The following is a 15,365-nucleotide window of genomic DNA, read 5'->3' as shown; positions in this document are numbered from 1 at the left end:
CGCGCTCTGTCCCTGCCCCGCTCTGGGGCCTTGCCCTCTCTAGGGCTGACACCGCGCGCCTCGCGCTCTGTCTTCTGCCCCGCCCTGGGGCCTTGCCCTCTCTAGGGCTGACACCGCGCGCCTCGCGCTCTGTCTCTGCCCCGCTCTGGGGCCTTGCCCTCTCTAGGGCTGACACTGTGCGCCTCGCGCTCTGTCCCTGCCCCGCTCTGGGGCCTTGTCCTCTCTAGGGCCGACACCTAGCGCCTCGCGCTCTATCTCTGCCCCGCTCTGGGGCCTTGCCCTCTCTAGGGCTGACACCGCGCGCCTCACGCTAGGGGCCCAGGCGCTTGCCGCCGTGACTGTCCCCTTGACCCTTCTCTGGGTCCGGTTGCCCCGCTGGGCCAAACACCGCCCTTATGGGCTGGGGTCTGCAACCCCCCACACCGCGCCTCCCTGGCGCAATCCGGTGCCTCTCCGACACAGACAAGAGTGCTCCACTGGCACTGTGCCCCTACTGGGCACCAGGAACCCCCAAGCTGTTGGGGAGCCCCCGTGAGGCCTCCTCGCTCCCCTACAGCCTCACCCGGTCCTCCGGTGCAAACTGTAACTTAAACTCAAGCCATCTGGCTGCAACATAAACACAGAGGCTCCGTATGCCTAACCATAACTCCAAGCCCCGCCAGGGCTCTCAGTCCTACCTCCCCTCAGGGTGATCTTGTTCCCTGCATCATCGCAGCCGGTTAGTGTGGTAAGGCTGCGACCACTTAACTTGGGCCACTCAGCTCAGCCGCAGAGCTCCTCCTCCTGCGGCAGCCAGAAGGGAACTGTGAGGCAGGCTCCGGCCTAAGCTGCTTATAAAGGCCTGGCCCTGCCCCCTTCTGGCCATGTGACCCGCCTGGTCGCCCTGATAACCAGCACCTGAGCTCTGCCAATCACCCTCACAGTCATGGGGCATTTCCGTGACTCCGTGACATACAGCTATATAGCACATTTGTCATTTGTAACCCTTTCCCCACCTGTACCAAACCCCCCCTCACAAACACAAGAGTAGCTAATTTTTAGTCGAACTGCTGCTTTCCTTTATTTCCAGGGCTTTTGTTTTTCTCCCTTCCGTTTCTAAGAAATCACTTCTCAAGGCATCAGACCACGGTAGCTGGAGTATGCGTATATTTCTGACAATAGTTCCCTCTTCAACATTCACTCAACCTTATTTAATTCAGTAGTCACTTATGCCCATTAAATATGAGGAGGTAGCACACAACTCCTGTGCGCCCTGAATACCAAACGCTTAAGTAGGCAAAGTGCAATGTTCATGTCATATTGTCATGCTAGCTCTCCAGGTGACATTTCACTTTCTCTAACTTATTTTATCCTACCACTGAAACAGCTGCATCCATAAAAGTAAAATTTGTCCCATAATATCTTACTGATTGGAAGAAATGTCTGTTAAGCTTTCAGAAAGAAAATGCCCTTCTTTTGCTCTGGAAAGCAGCAGATAAAACCTAAGCTAAATACAAGTTAGAGCGGGGGGGGCAGGGGAGGTGTCAATAATACAACCCACAGACTAAATCCAGTCCATGGAGCCCTATTATCCAGTCCCTGGTGTTGCCTGAGGGTCTCCAAGTGGACCCACAGGCAGTATATGGGGGCCCATATGGTGTCCGCTCAGGCCTCTCTGGGACTGTGATGCAAGCAATGCCCACTCCAGCCACTCCGAGACCATACTATATGTGATGCCCACTCCAAAGCATATCCTAGATCCAACGGTGTGGCACTAGAGCTGCTGCCATATGCAGCATGGCCCCACAGCAGCAGAATGGCTGCTGTGTGCAGTGTGGCTGTGAAACAGGATCATACTGCATGCAACATCCACTCCTTCAGGATGCACGCCAGATCCAACATATGGGGCCGTCCACAGATCTGATTTGAATCATTGACTGATCCTATGTCAATCATCCAGCCCTATGGACCAGATGAGTTTGATACCTGAATTAGAGCTATGATTTGTTTTTAAGCCCATAATGTTAATGCACTTGATCTCAAAAGGACAGCCTACTAGCTGAACCAACATGATCTGAATGCAGTTAAACATATAGCATGTTTCCTACAGCCAGAGCAAGCTTGGGACTGGAAAACAGTATGAAAATAATCCTGAGACTTTCAGTGCATATAGCAGCAACACAATGTGTTCCTCTACAGTGGGTAAAATGACAAGAAACCTGCCAATATCTAGGTAATAGCAGCAGCCTCCCTCTTATAGAGTTCTATTATATTGGTAGTGATGCCTCACAGGAAACTTGGCTCATTTCACAGCCTGGATATATAGAATATGAATATCCCCAAGAGGTCTGGCATGTCATACCAGACTGAAGTGCATATGGCATACTAATAATACTGCCAGTCCCAAAGGCTCAGAAATCACAAGTGAGACCCCCAAAATCTAGAGATTTTAAGAAATAATAAATCTGTGGATCACTGACCTTTTGGGGCTTACTTTTTCAATTTTTTCCTTTACAATCACAAGGACTAAGGTCTTTTTCTTTTAAATAAATGTGGCGGAGAGTCTCATCTGATCACCGGACCACAGAACTTGGAGCTTTAAGGAAAATTGGTTCCACTGAGCTAATTCAAGCCAACCCAGGAAGAGACTGGGGACAGCTTATGTTAAAAAACTGGGCCTCTGATTTTGGACTCAGTTTTCTGTTAAGCATGGATATGACAGTTGATGGGAGGGGTGGAGAGAGAGAAGGGAGGAAAAATCATCCTTCCATCTTCCTCCTCCTCACTACCCATCTGCAGAGAATAGCATTTTGTTTTATACAATGTTTCCTGAGCCAATGTCACATCATTGTGTGAGAGGACAAAGTCACTAGGCCCCTCTTCAAATGCCCCAGCTGGCCCTGCCTAAGGCCTGCCTGCATGCCAACAGTCTAGTCTCACAGCAGAAGCAGCAATAGCTACTGCTCTAACTGGAGAGACACCAAGGAAGAACCAGCTTTGTTCCACTCCTCTGTTTAATGAATTTTCTGAGAAAGAGAGCTGGAATTTATGATGCTGATATGGTAAAAAGTCTTTTCTACAATAATCTGGTCCCTTTCCACATTTTTGTATATTCAAAGGCAACTTCCAGGTACCTTGGGCAACAGGAGGTCCAAACTAGACTGGCACACATGATATGCACGCAGCCAGTGGCAGCAGCTCTCCTCCACATGCTTTTGCTTCTGGTGTTTGGGTTTGGGATATGTACTTACCTGTGTGGAAAAAAATCACTTCTGGGTTGGCAGGCCTGAATCCTGCCTCAATTTCTTCAGTGGTAAAGCAGGTTTGCATTTACTCCTTCAGGTACATTTGCTCCTCCAAACAGAACATGATACACAGTGGATGCATCCACACGAGACACTATGTCACTGTAGCAACGCATTACGGTGACATAGTGTCGATGGTCACAAATCACGGTGGAACAAGCACATCGCCATAGCAATATGCTTCTTCGCTATAGTGCACTGGTACATGGACGTAGCGACTAAAAATAACTCTATGCTGCCAGCATGGAGCAGTGACAGCAGTGCTGTAGGGGCACATGTAGACACACCCAGTAGGAACTAGAGCTCATTTCTCAGGGAAAGCAGGACACGATGCATATTTAGCAGGCTATATACACACATGGGCTAGACTGCAGTCACGTTATGCAGTACTAACACCAATTTGCAACAATAACCTGAAGACCCAGAAACAGGGTCTGAAATTCATCCTCTTTTCACTGAGAAACCCTCAAATCAGGAAGTGCCCTGCTGACTCAAAATAAGATTAAATGAAGCTCCTCCCCTCTCCAACAGGGTCAGGAAATGCTTGGCCAGCTCACATGAGGCTGCACATCCCAGAATGCCAGAAGCTGATTCAAAATGGATGACTATTTTTCTGGAGACTATCAGACTGAGTAAGGAGAACACTCATAGAGAGGAAAGAGGAGGAAAACAGGCCAGAGTGGTAAAGTTTACGCATATACATTGTGTAGGCATCCAGAACACAGATTCACCCACAGGATAATCTGCAGTTTGCTTTCCAGTCAGTCCTATTGCCATATCATACCCTCCTCTGTATTATACCAGTAGGGCACTCTGGCTTAGTCTCTTCACTATAGCATCCTTCACTTGGCCCCCTAAGCACAGATGTCCAAGAGAACAAAAAATAGTTTAAATAGGTCCAGAATCAGTCATACCACAAAGTGTAGATTGTGGTTTAAGGAAGTAGTGGTTCTTACCTGATGGCTACCAGGCAGTCCTTGTCCAAACCAGCTATCCACTGATTGACTGTGGATAGGGAATGAATGAGGGGGAGGGGAGATTCTCTCCAAATGACATGCAAGCCAGTCCTGGGTCTGCCTCAACTCCGTCCTGCTGCAGGCTCTGCCAACCCCAGAGTAGCACAGCATCTGCTCTCAGGCTGCTGGTTTAAGCTGAAGCTTTTGATATTTGTGATTGGTTTCATAATCCTCATCAAAAGGAAATCACCAGGATTATGAAAGTCCTTTAATCCCCCTGCCCTATACATGGCTGCCATCATCAGCACTAGTTGCAGAAATCAGTTTTATCTCCTTAAAACATCCCTAAACTGGCAGCTCCTTCTGAGCAGCCTATGTGTGCCAGCAAGAGACCCGCTCCAGGTCTTGTGGCAAGAGATACAGGACATTTCAATTTCCAAAGCTGGCCCTGGTTTATAAATCTCAATCTCATCAGGCTGGAAAAAAGACAGAGGTCCGATTTTTCCCTGGGATTAGCAAACACTCTCAGTCCAGAATTAGAATACCCCTTAGTGCCAATGAAGACTACTGTTGTGCTCAAGTCTCAGTCAGCACTGACGGGAACTTTCTGCATTATTTCTATAAGCTGCTTCTCTACAGCAGTTTTCAATACTGTTGCTACTTCTGGTGCTAGTGAGGTTGCTGGGACTTTTTTCAATGCATCATCTAGACCTGGCAAAAGCATCACTGGCAACCTTAGTTAAAATATTGAGTCTACACTCTTGATTCTTTAACAAGACTGGAGAAAGACACCTGGGTTTCAAGAGGTCCCTATCCAGTTAGGGATGAGGCAGTTAGGGATGAAATGCGATGTTGATTGTTGTGAGACAAAAGAGCAGAACTTGTATGTGCAGTGCTGGCCTCTCAGCATATTTAAACATGGCCCATTTCCCTGCATGCTTGTTTGTTGCCTTCCTGGTTGATGTTCTATCTGGCACATGGGTCTGTTGCACAAAATTGACTATTCAATCATCTCTGCTTAAATGCCATTCAGAAAGCCCACTTTCTATGACAGGGCAGTGTGCCATCTCACTAGGACAGTGTCCCAGTCAGGAGAAATGGTTCAGCATGTTGTCAGTACATTTTTACATTTCCAATTCTGCACCTGCCAGTAAAATCCTCTGGCCTCTCCCAGATCCTGACCTCTGCATTGAACTAAGGGATCCTCTGACCCAGGCCTCCCACACTGGCCATGTAGGGTCATGCAGGCCAACCATTTACCTAAAGCAATAATCAGACAACAGCTTACGTAGCATTTTTTAACCTGTGGGTCACAAGAATATTTTGAAAGGGTTGTATGTCCTAGAAAATCATGGGAAAGCATGGGTTGGTTTCCCCCTGCAGGCTGGCAGTACTCCAGCCTGCAAGGAGCTGATTTGGGCAATTGGAATCAGCAGGTGCGCATGCGCCTGCACGCACACATGCACCTGCATGCACACATGCACGTGACTGGCATGCAGCCAGGCAGGATCATGGGAGGAGCCCCAGAAGCTGGATGCAGGTAAATGTATGGGGAGTGAGGGTTGGAGGTCCAGGGCTTGGGGACTGTCCGGGTATGTGTGGGGTGGGTGTTGGTGTGGATGTGGAGGGGATGCGTGTGTGAGGGGGAGGCAGGTGCCTGTGTCAGGGCAGGGGGTAGGGGAGGCAGGGGACACAGCACCTGCCCCTTCAGGAGGGAAGGGGGGGCCTTCAGTGGCAGATGGGAGCTGTATGGCTGGGCTGGTGGCACTGGGGCTGGTGCCTGTACTCACAGGGACGGGGCAGCCAAGAGATGCTGCTCGGGGAGCAGGTGGAGCTGTGACCAAGCTGCTTGACATGGAAGGGGAGACCCAGCCCAGGCATGGGGAATGCCACATGCCTCCCCTCCTTCTCCCTCCAGCCCATGCCAGGACAGACTCGCCCCACTGCTGCCCGCATGAGCCAGAGCTGCTGCAGCCACCACACTCCAGCCTGAGTGGGATGAGGGCAGCAGGGATCCCCCTATAGCAGGGGTGGGAGGGGCAGGGCTGCGGGTTGGGAGTGAGGGGCACCAGCACGGCCTGGGTGGGAGAGGGGGAAAGGGACTGGGGTTTTGGAGTGAGGGCAGCAGCAGAGCCAGGGGGCTGTGGATGGGGGGAAGTGAGGCGCACTGGCAAGGCCAGGGGGCTATGGGTGGGAAGTGAGGGGCATCAGCAGGGCCAGGGAGCTGCAGATCAGGACTGGCCATCTATGTTTACAAATGGGTCCTGGTACAAATAAGGTTGAGAACCACTGGCTTCGTGCACCTCACTATCTGTTTGTGACTGAGACTATCCACAATTTAATGTGGGACCCCTGGCACGGCTTTACGAGCACTCGTGGTGCTCTGGTGTGGTGCTCAGGGGACTGGAAGAGGGTCAACATGGTTCCCATCTTCAAAAAAAGGAGGAAGGAGGACCCAGGAAACTATAGGCCAGTTTAGTCTTACCTCAATCCTGGGTAAGCTTTTTTGAGAGAATTATCCTGGTGCATGTCCACAAGGGGCCAGCGGGGGAGGTTATGCTTAGGGGCAACCAACAAGGATTCATTAAAGACAGGTCCTGTCAGACTAACCTGGTGGCCTTCTATGACCAGGTCACAAAATCCTTAGATGCAGGGGTAGCAGTGGATGTAGTCTTTCTGGACTTTAGGAAGACCTTCGACACTGTCTCACGCCATTCTCATTAAAAAACTAGGGGACTGTGGTGTCGATACCTACACAGTCAAATGGGTCGCTAACTGGCTAGAGGGCTGCATCCAGAGAGTGGTGGTGGATGGGTCATTTTTGACCTTGAGGGATGTGGGCAATGGGTTCCGCAGGGCTCAGTCCTCGGGCCTGCACTGTTCAACATCTTCATCAACGACTTGGACAAGGGGGTAAAAAACACCCGGTTCAAATTTGCTGACGACACTAAGATGTAGGGGGATGTGGGCATGCTAGACAGATGGAACAGGCAGCAATCAGACCTAGACAGGTTACAGGGGTGAGTGGATGAAAATAGGATGGGATTCAACACTGACAAGTGCAAGGTGATGCACCTGGGGAGGAAGAACCAGCATCATACCTATTGGTTGGGAAAGTCCATTCTCGTCAGTGCAGAGGCAGAAAAGGATCTTGGAGTCATCATTGATGCCAAGATGAACATGGACCAGCAGTGTGGGGATACAGTCAGGAAGGCCAGCCACACCTTGTCATGCATCCACAGATGCAACTTGAGCAAGTCCAAGGAGGTGATCCTTCCCCTCTATGTGACACTGGTCAGGCCGCAGTTGGGGTACTGTGTCTAGTTCTGGGCGCCGCACTTCAAGAGGGATGTGGACAACATGGAGAGGGTCCAGAGGAGGGCCACTTGCATGACAGGGGGCAGCAGGACAGGGCCTACGTGGAGAGGCTATGGGACCTGAACCTGTTCAGCTTCTACAAGAGAAGGCTGAGAGGGGATCTAACGGCCTGTTACAAACTAGTCAGAGGGGACCAGCAGGCATTGGGGGAGTCCCTATTCCCCCGAGCACTCCCAGGAGTGACTAGAAATAATGGTCACAAGCTGGCAGAGGGTAGATTCAGACTAGACATCAGGAGGCGCTACTTCACTGTCAGGGCAGCTTGGATCTGAAACCAACTTCCAAGCGAAGTGGTACTGGCTCCTATCCTGGGGGTTTTTAAGAGGAGGCTAGATGAACACCTTGCTGGGATCGTTTGACCCCAGTACTTTTTCCTGCCAAGGCAGGGGGTCAGACTTGATGATCTGCTCAGGTCCCTTCCGATCCTATCAACTACGAAACTATAATATGTAGCTTCATCCCCAAAGCAATAGGCCAGGGGTGGGCAAAATACGGTCTGCGGGCCAGATCCAGCCCAACAAGCCATTCTATCCACCCCTAAAACATCTAGAAAATGTATATTGATCTGCTCCTGGCTTCCTGTCAAAGATGAAAGGAGCCAGGAGCAGTAGGACCCAGGGGGAGCTGGCAGGAACCAGCAACAAGGTCAGCCCGGCCCCACCCCCCCAGCCAGAATTCTTTTCCTGCCACAGCTTTTAGGCTGTTCCAGCACCTTGTGGCTGCATTGCCGGATCACGGGATCCTGGGAGCATGGGGCCCATGCCAGTACCCTTGGGCCAGGAGAAGGAGGGAGGGTGGGAGGGGGAGAGAGAGAGACAGAGCAATGAGAGAGGGGGAGACTGTGTGCGTGAGAGAGACGCTCTGTGCATGTATGTGGGTGTGTGCAGTGAAGGCGGAGGAGAGAGTGAGCATTCATAGGACGAATCCCACATACACAGCCCACCATATACCTACACCTCCTCGCACTGATATACACGTAGATCCCCACACCTCCTCACACGCCCCAGCTACCCTTCCCCCAAACCCCATAGCCACCCACACCCCATGTTCACACTCACCCACATGCTCCCTCAACCCACATTCACACCCTCACCCTCCGCCATACCCCACATACTACCAGTTCCCCATGAACCTATCTCCATGCCCCCCCCCCCACAATATACAAGCTTAAGACTTCATTGTAAGGTATTGTGCAAACACGTCGGTGTACACTGCATAAACATGTAAATCAGGGCAAAAATAAATTTTGAAATTAAATTAATGAATGTTGTAGATGTTCGATTTTTAGAATATAATTTGATATTTTTCAGGTTCTGAGATGGCAAAACCCTTTGCTGAAAAGAGTATTTCTGGGGGCAAGGGAAGGAACTTCTGGCAGCAAAGGTTGTGGGCTAGGGGGCAGGACTTCTGGTCACAAGATGGCAACCAGGAGGCGGGGCACCTATCAAGGGATGGGGCTACCAATGTGGCCCTCGACAGCTTGCCATAACTCAGTAAGTAACCCCTCACCTGAAATGATTGCCAACCCCTGTGATAGGCACATTATATACGGAAATAATTACTGAACCCAGAATACCATACTGCACTGTGAGAGCAAGAATCCTTTCCTGCTAACACAAACCAAGACATTCTTAGAATACAGGTTTCCCTCGCTTTATGCAGTATGTGTGTTCCTGGAAAACAGGCATTCTCCCTTCCCCAGGCAAGAGGCATACACCGATGCCCATCACCCTACAACTACTGCCCCCAGGGCCACCACACTAAACAAAATAATCTCCACAACCCCTAGGTCTCCCATTCTCATTCACTGCCCTCATACCACCACCTCTTCTCCCAGCCCCATGAAGGGCTGCACACCAATTCCTGAGGCGGCCCACAGCCCACCCCTGATTTCTTCCTCCTCCCATGCCTCCACGAACAGCCTCATAGTGCACTGTGCAGCTCTTCACATGGCCCCTCAGCCCCATACTCCAGATGGGAAAGTATAGGCCATACAGAGGGCTTGTCCACTTGTGGGGGAGCTGAGGGCCAAACACACCTATGTACAACTTACCTGTGCCCCAGACCCCACCACAAGGCCTTAGAGCCTCAGATAACTTCACAGTCCATTGCTCCTATCCCTTCCCTGCCACTAGAAACAGTGTATACACTTGCTTTCCACCCTGGTTGGCACCAAAGCCAAGGGGGTATGTGGCTGGAGGCCGGGTCTGCTTGAGCAGTTATTGGTGTGCGGGCATTTTTCCCCCAACACAGAAGGAAAATTTCACCATTTGTTTTTCCTTGTCAGTCTAGGGCTGTGTGAAGATGGAGGCAGATGCCAAGCCTTATCAGATCACCCCATTTGGAAGTAGCGATTGATTTTCTTGGACAGCATCAGGTTCAAACAAGCAGCAAGTATTACCGAGTAAAGCAATCTTGGTACCCGTGAGCTGCTATCTGCCGAAGGGGTTGAGGGAAGGACTAATGGCAGCTTTTCTTACCTCTGATGTTATTATAGCCTGGAAGTCACTTGTGTGGCAGGAGCTCCTTCACTCCTGCTTTTTCCATGAAGTGTGCAGGCAGGTGAACAGCAGCACTGGTATGTGATGGGAGTCCAGCCCTTTATCTATGCCCCTGTGTTAGAAAACAACAATACAGTCTCCCTTGAGCAGCTGGGCATACTCCTTCACTACTCTGCTGAGAAGGAGGAGAAAAGAAAGGCACAATGATCTAGGGGAACCATGGGAAAAGGAGGGTGGCAAGAGAAACAGCTACAGGGATAAGGGAGAAAGTCAGAAATGAAAGGAGAAGGCACTAGACTGCAAAAAGGGTATTGGGGAAGCAGTGTTAGTAACAAGATAATTTTTCTAATAGCCGGCAGGCAAGCAATGCTGAAAGCTTCTATACCCGTCACAGCAAGGTCAGGATTTATTTTAGTGACCCTCAGAAAAGGGAGCTGAATTCCCCAGGGAGGGCACACAATCTCCCTGGTAGCTGGAGGCTTCAAGGTTCTCCTTGAAGTATCTCCCTTGTACTAGCACAAATAATTTAGTTTTGGCAGCTGTGAAGCACTATATTTTGAAAGACAGACACAAATCTAGACCCCACTGCACATGACATGGAAAAAGGCATAGATATTACATTTTCTTGGGCTGGGTTGGGAGAGGGGGGAGCTGGCCCAGCTCCACAGAGCCCCTGCCACCCTGCTCTGGGCCCCACTGGCACTGGCCCTGGGACACCGGAGCAGGCCCTGTGTTCCCGCTGGCTCCCCGCCCACTCAATCCCAGTGACCCCCAGCCCTGCGGTACAGGCAGGGGGCAGCACATAGCCCCGACCTGCTGCTCCCTGGCAGGGAAGAAGCTGGTGCTGAGCACAGGAAAAAGCAGCCCCTCACCTGTCCCATGGCCGGTGCTCCCTGCTGCAGTTGCTCGCAGCCCACATGGGGCTGTCCTGAACGGGCACAGACAGCCCCATGTGGGCTGCAAGTGGCTACAGTGTGGGGCGCCAGTCACAGGGCAAGTGAGGGGCCACTTGTCGCCACGCTCAGCACCAGCTGCTGCCCACCCGGAGCTTGCACCCTGGGCAGCCTGCAGGCGGTAGTGACAAACACTGCCCAGTGTGGCAAGCAGGCAGGCCGCAGCTGCTGTCACCATGCACAGCCCCAGTGGGTGAGCCCGGAGCCGTCTGGGGCCCAGGCTGGTCATGGGACTGGGTTACAAGGTGGTGCTGAGCTTGGGAGGGCAGTGTCCCCTCGCCTACCCCGTGGCCAGTGCCCCACACTGCAGCCACTTGCAGGCCACCTGGAGCTGCCTGTGCCTGCTCCGGACAGCCCTGCACAGGCTGTGAGTGGCTGCAGCAGGGAGCACCAGCCACAGGGCAGGGAAGGGCCACTTTCCTCCATGCTGGGAAGGAGTAGGGAAGCAGCCCAGGGGAAAGCTGAGCGTGGGGGGGGGGGGGAAGTGGCCCCTCGTCTGTCCCATGGCTGGTGCTCCCTGCTGCAGCCACTCGCAGTCTGTGCAGGGCTGTCTGGAGCAGGTACAGGCAGCCCCAGGTGGGCAGTGAGCAGCTGTAGTGCAGGACACCAGCCACGGGGTGGGCGAGGGGCCGCTCCCCCCTTTCCCCTCCCCCCCACTCAGCTTTTCCCCGGGCTTCTTTCCCCCCCACTTCCCCCTTACCTGTGGTTCCAGCATGGGGCAGCGACATGGTCCCAGGCCAGAAGCCCCTACTGGGGCTTCTGGCTGGGGGGCAGAGCTGGGCGGGCCCTGCTGTTGTGGGAGCCCGTTGGGGCTTCCCCTGGGTCCTACTGACCTTGGCTCCTGTCATTTTTTTACGGGAACCAAGGGCAGAGAAATATTAATTTTCTAAATTTTTTAGGGGCCCTGCAGAATGGCCTCGTGGGGCAGATCTGGCCCATGGGCCGTATTTTGCCCACCCCTACTGTATATCATGGGAAAACATGGAAACCCCAGGGGTGTGGAAGGAAGGAGAGGGAGAGAGAGAGAGAGAGAGAGAGAGAGTGAGAGTGCATGCTACGTTCTTTATTAGCCCTCTGTTGTTACATGCTGAGCAGGGGAGAGTGTGTGCAATGAGCCTGTGGACAGCATGAAAAGTAATTACTGTATGTATTTTGCACTCACAGAATTGGAGAACATATAAAAATATTGAAATTAAAAAAGGAACACAAAACATGTTTAACAAAAATAAACACAGTGGTGTGCCTGGGAAGGCTGGGATTTGAACCTTGGACCACTAGAGCTGTGCTTGTATTTTGCATACTTCTGCTCTGTCTTCCCTATAACAAGTTCCACAGTCCAGTAACATTGACAAGGCCAGAGTGGATCACACTTGTGGTGTGATGGCAGACAGGAAAAACACTAACACTGCAACAAAAGATAGAAGTCATCAGAAGGTAATGAACAAGAAAAGTTAGATGCTAAACAGTTGACAGTTAAGTTTCAATGTAGTAAAACATAGATCTACAACATTTAAAAAAATAAAAGACAAGCTAAAGGAGTGGTTGCCTAGTGAGTGGCATGCAAAAAAAATTAAAGTAAAAATCTCAGACTACAGGCAGCAAGGATTTGTTTACACATGGTTTGTAGATGTCCATGCACGAAATCTGCCTGCATCAAAAACGTTTCTGCAGTCAGGCAGAACTGGTCACGGAGAAACTTGCAATACATAAGTTTAAAGCATCAAATAGATGGCTACAGCTTCCAAAGCTTGACACAACTTAACACTGAGCAATGAAGCAAGGCTAACATCAAGAAGAAAGAATCCATGAGTAAATGGTTAGATGGTGTAAAACTGCTAAGCAAAGATTACAAGCCTAGAAATTTAGTAAACTGCGACGAGACAGGATTGCTTTTAGAGCATTTCCTATGAAAACATGACAGTAACTTTGGAAACTGAAGAGTGTATTGGGAAAAGCAAGAGAGACTTATTCTATTGGTGTGTGGTTTTGTGGACAAAAACAGTCGAGAAACCTTTGGTAACAGGGAAATCACTAAATCCGCAATGTTTCAAAAACATTAAGGATGATTTGCTTGGAACTTGGTGTGCAAACAAGAAGGCACGGATGATGTCTACTGGAAAATTGGCTTTAAGATTTCAACAATAAAATAAAAAAGAAGAATGTGAAGTCTTGTGTATTCCTTGATTAATACTGCATGACACTCTACCCTAAAACTGTCAATTGTAAAGTTTTTTTTTTATTATCTTTGCAACATGATCAGTGTCACACAGCCAAGGCATCACAGTGTTATTAAGTGCCTAAAAGCTCACTGCAGAAGGCTACTGCTACAATCATTATTGAAAAAATATCACCAAACTTGCAAAGAAGACTTCTGTGCTGGATGCCATCTACTGGATTTCTGTTGCTACAAACCAAGTTGGACCCGATAGCTTCAAAAAAAATGTTTCCATAAAACTGGGTTTGCTTTTGAAGGAATGGGTACTGATGTGGAAAAGGGTTCCTTAGATGGGCCAACTGGTGACCTTAAAGAACTGATAGGTCAATGAACATGCGAAATGTTGACTCTATGAAGTACAATGACATAGGTATGAAACTCAGCACAGAGTCTGGTTACCAAACCACAGAAGTACTGATTGCATGGGGGAAATCAACAATGATAAATCAACAGAAGACGATTAAGTTGGTTGAAAAAGATAAGAAAAGAACTTCCGTGGAGCTCTACAAAACACTGTGGCATGGAAGACTTTGCTATTCACATTAATAGCCTAGTAAGATGAACATGTTAACTGAATTGTGCACAGCTGCAGAAAAAAAGCTACTACTCCAACAAAATGTGGCCAGGATGACTATGTGAACTGTAAGCAAAGTATCTTATATGCAGTATGTCCTGTAACACTTTTGTACTGTAAGTTTTTTTCTATACATTTTAATGTCAATTGTATTATATTGTTGTGCACAACTATGTCAATGCACATGTTTATATGCATCTTAAAACAAAGGGATGTTATGATGGAGCTTCAAAAAAACCCAGTTTCATCTTTGTTCTCCCTAATAAAAGGGAAAACTGCTTAAACTGGAACTTATTGATAGTCCTGCGTAACTGTCTCAGACAGGTTTCAATGTACTATCATGAGGAAGGCTATGTTTAATAAGATATCTGGAAGCCCTTGAAAATGGGACTACTGTAAGAGGTTAAGTGGGGTGACACTGAAAGAAAGCTGGTTGGATTGTCTGGCTCAATGGGCAGTGATCAATGGCTTGAGGTCTAGGTGGCAGCCGGTATCAAATGGAGTGACCCAGGGGTTGGTTCTGAGGCTGGTTTTGTTCAATATCTTCATCAACAAATCTGGAAAATGAGATAGATTGCACCCTAAGCAAGTTCGTGCATGACACCAAGCTGGGGGTGTAGTAGATGCGCTGGAGGGTAAGGTTAGGATTCAGTGAAGGGGACAAATTAAAGGGTTGAGCCAAAAGATATTGTATACCGTTCAACATGGACAAATGCAAAGTCCTGCACTTAGGATGGAAGCATCCCATGCACAATAGGTTTGGGACCAACTGGCTTAAGCTGCAGCTTTGCAGAAAAGGACTTGGGAGTTACAGTGGACAATAAGATGGATACAAATCAACAGTGTGCCCTTGTTGCCATAAAGGCTAACAGCATACCGGGCTGCATTAGTAGAAGTGTTGCCAGCAAAACAAGGGAAGTAATTATTCCCCTGTATTCTGCACTGGTGAGGCCACACCTGGAGTACCATGCTATTTTTGGTCTCTATAGAAAGGATGTGGAAAAGCTGAGAAGAGACCAACAGAGGGCAACAGAAATGGTGAGGGGGCAAGGGCACATGACTTCTGAGGAGAGGCTGAGGGAACTGGGCTTGTTTAGTCTGCAGAAGAGAAGACTGAGGGCGGATTTGATAGCAGCCTTTAAGTACCTGAAGGGTGGTTACAAAGGGAAGCTACACAGGCGGCTGGTGAAGTACTGGGATGGGTTACCTAGAGATGTGGTGGAATCTCCATCCTTGGAGGTTTTTAAGGCCTGGCTTGACAAAGCCTTGGCTGGGATGATATATTTGGGGATGGTCTTGCTCTGAGCAGGGGGTTGGACTGGATGATTTCCTGAGGTTGCTTCCAACCTTCATTTCACATGATTCTATGATTCTATGATATAAAATGGGCTCAGAAATATAAGCAGGGAAAAGAATAAGGAGGGTGTGGGTGGAAAACTGCCTTTAATAACAGCTCCTTCCAAGTGCCAAAAGAGCCTAGGTATGAGATGTCAAATGGGTCAGG

General features: G+C 49.6%; 1 protein-coding gene across 2 annotated transcripts in view; it reads right to left on the bottom strand.

Moving 5' to 3' along the window:
- The window catches only part of KIAA1614 (KIAA1614 ortholog), a 64,571-nt gene that overhangs the window by 47,206 nt on the left and 2,000 nt on the right, over positions 1–15,365 (bottom strand). Inside the window, exon 1 of one of the 2 annotated variants that reach the window (XM_019530942.1) lies at positions 10,099–10,364. The exons of the other annotated variant lie outside the window; for it this stretch is intronic. The gene's annotated coding sequence lies outside the window, so the exon portion shown is untranslated. Of the gene's footprint in view, positions 1–10,098; positions 10,365–15,365 lie in introns of those variants that run through there. 2 annotated transcript variants of the gene reach the window in all.

The sequence above is a fragment of the Crocodylus porosus genome, unplaced genomic scaffold, assembly GCF_001723895.1.
Source record: "Crocodylus porosus isolate Cpor-Errol unplaced genomic scaffold, CroPor_comp1, whole genome shotgun sequence".
NCBI classification, from domain to species: domain Eukaryota; kingdom Metazoa; phylum Chordata; order Crocodylia; family Crocodylidae; genus Crocodylus; species Crocodylus porosus.
Note: the sequence above shows the minus strand (reverse complement) of the source record. Positions and strands in the feature narration are given on the sequence as shown.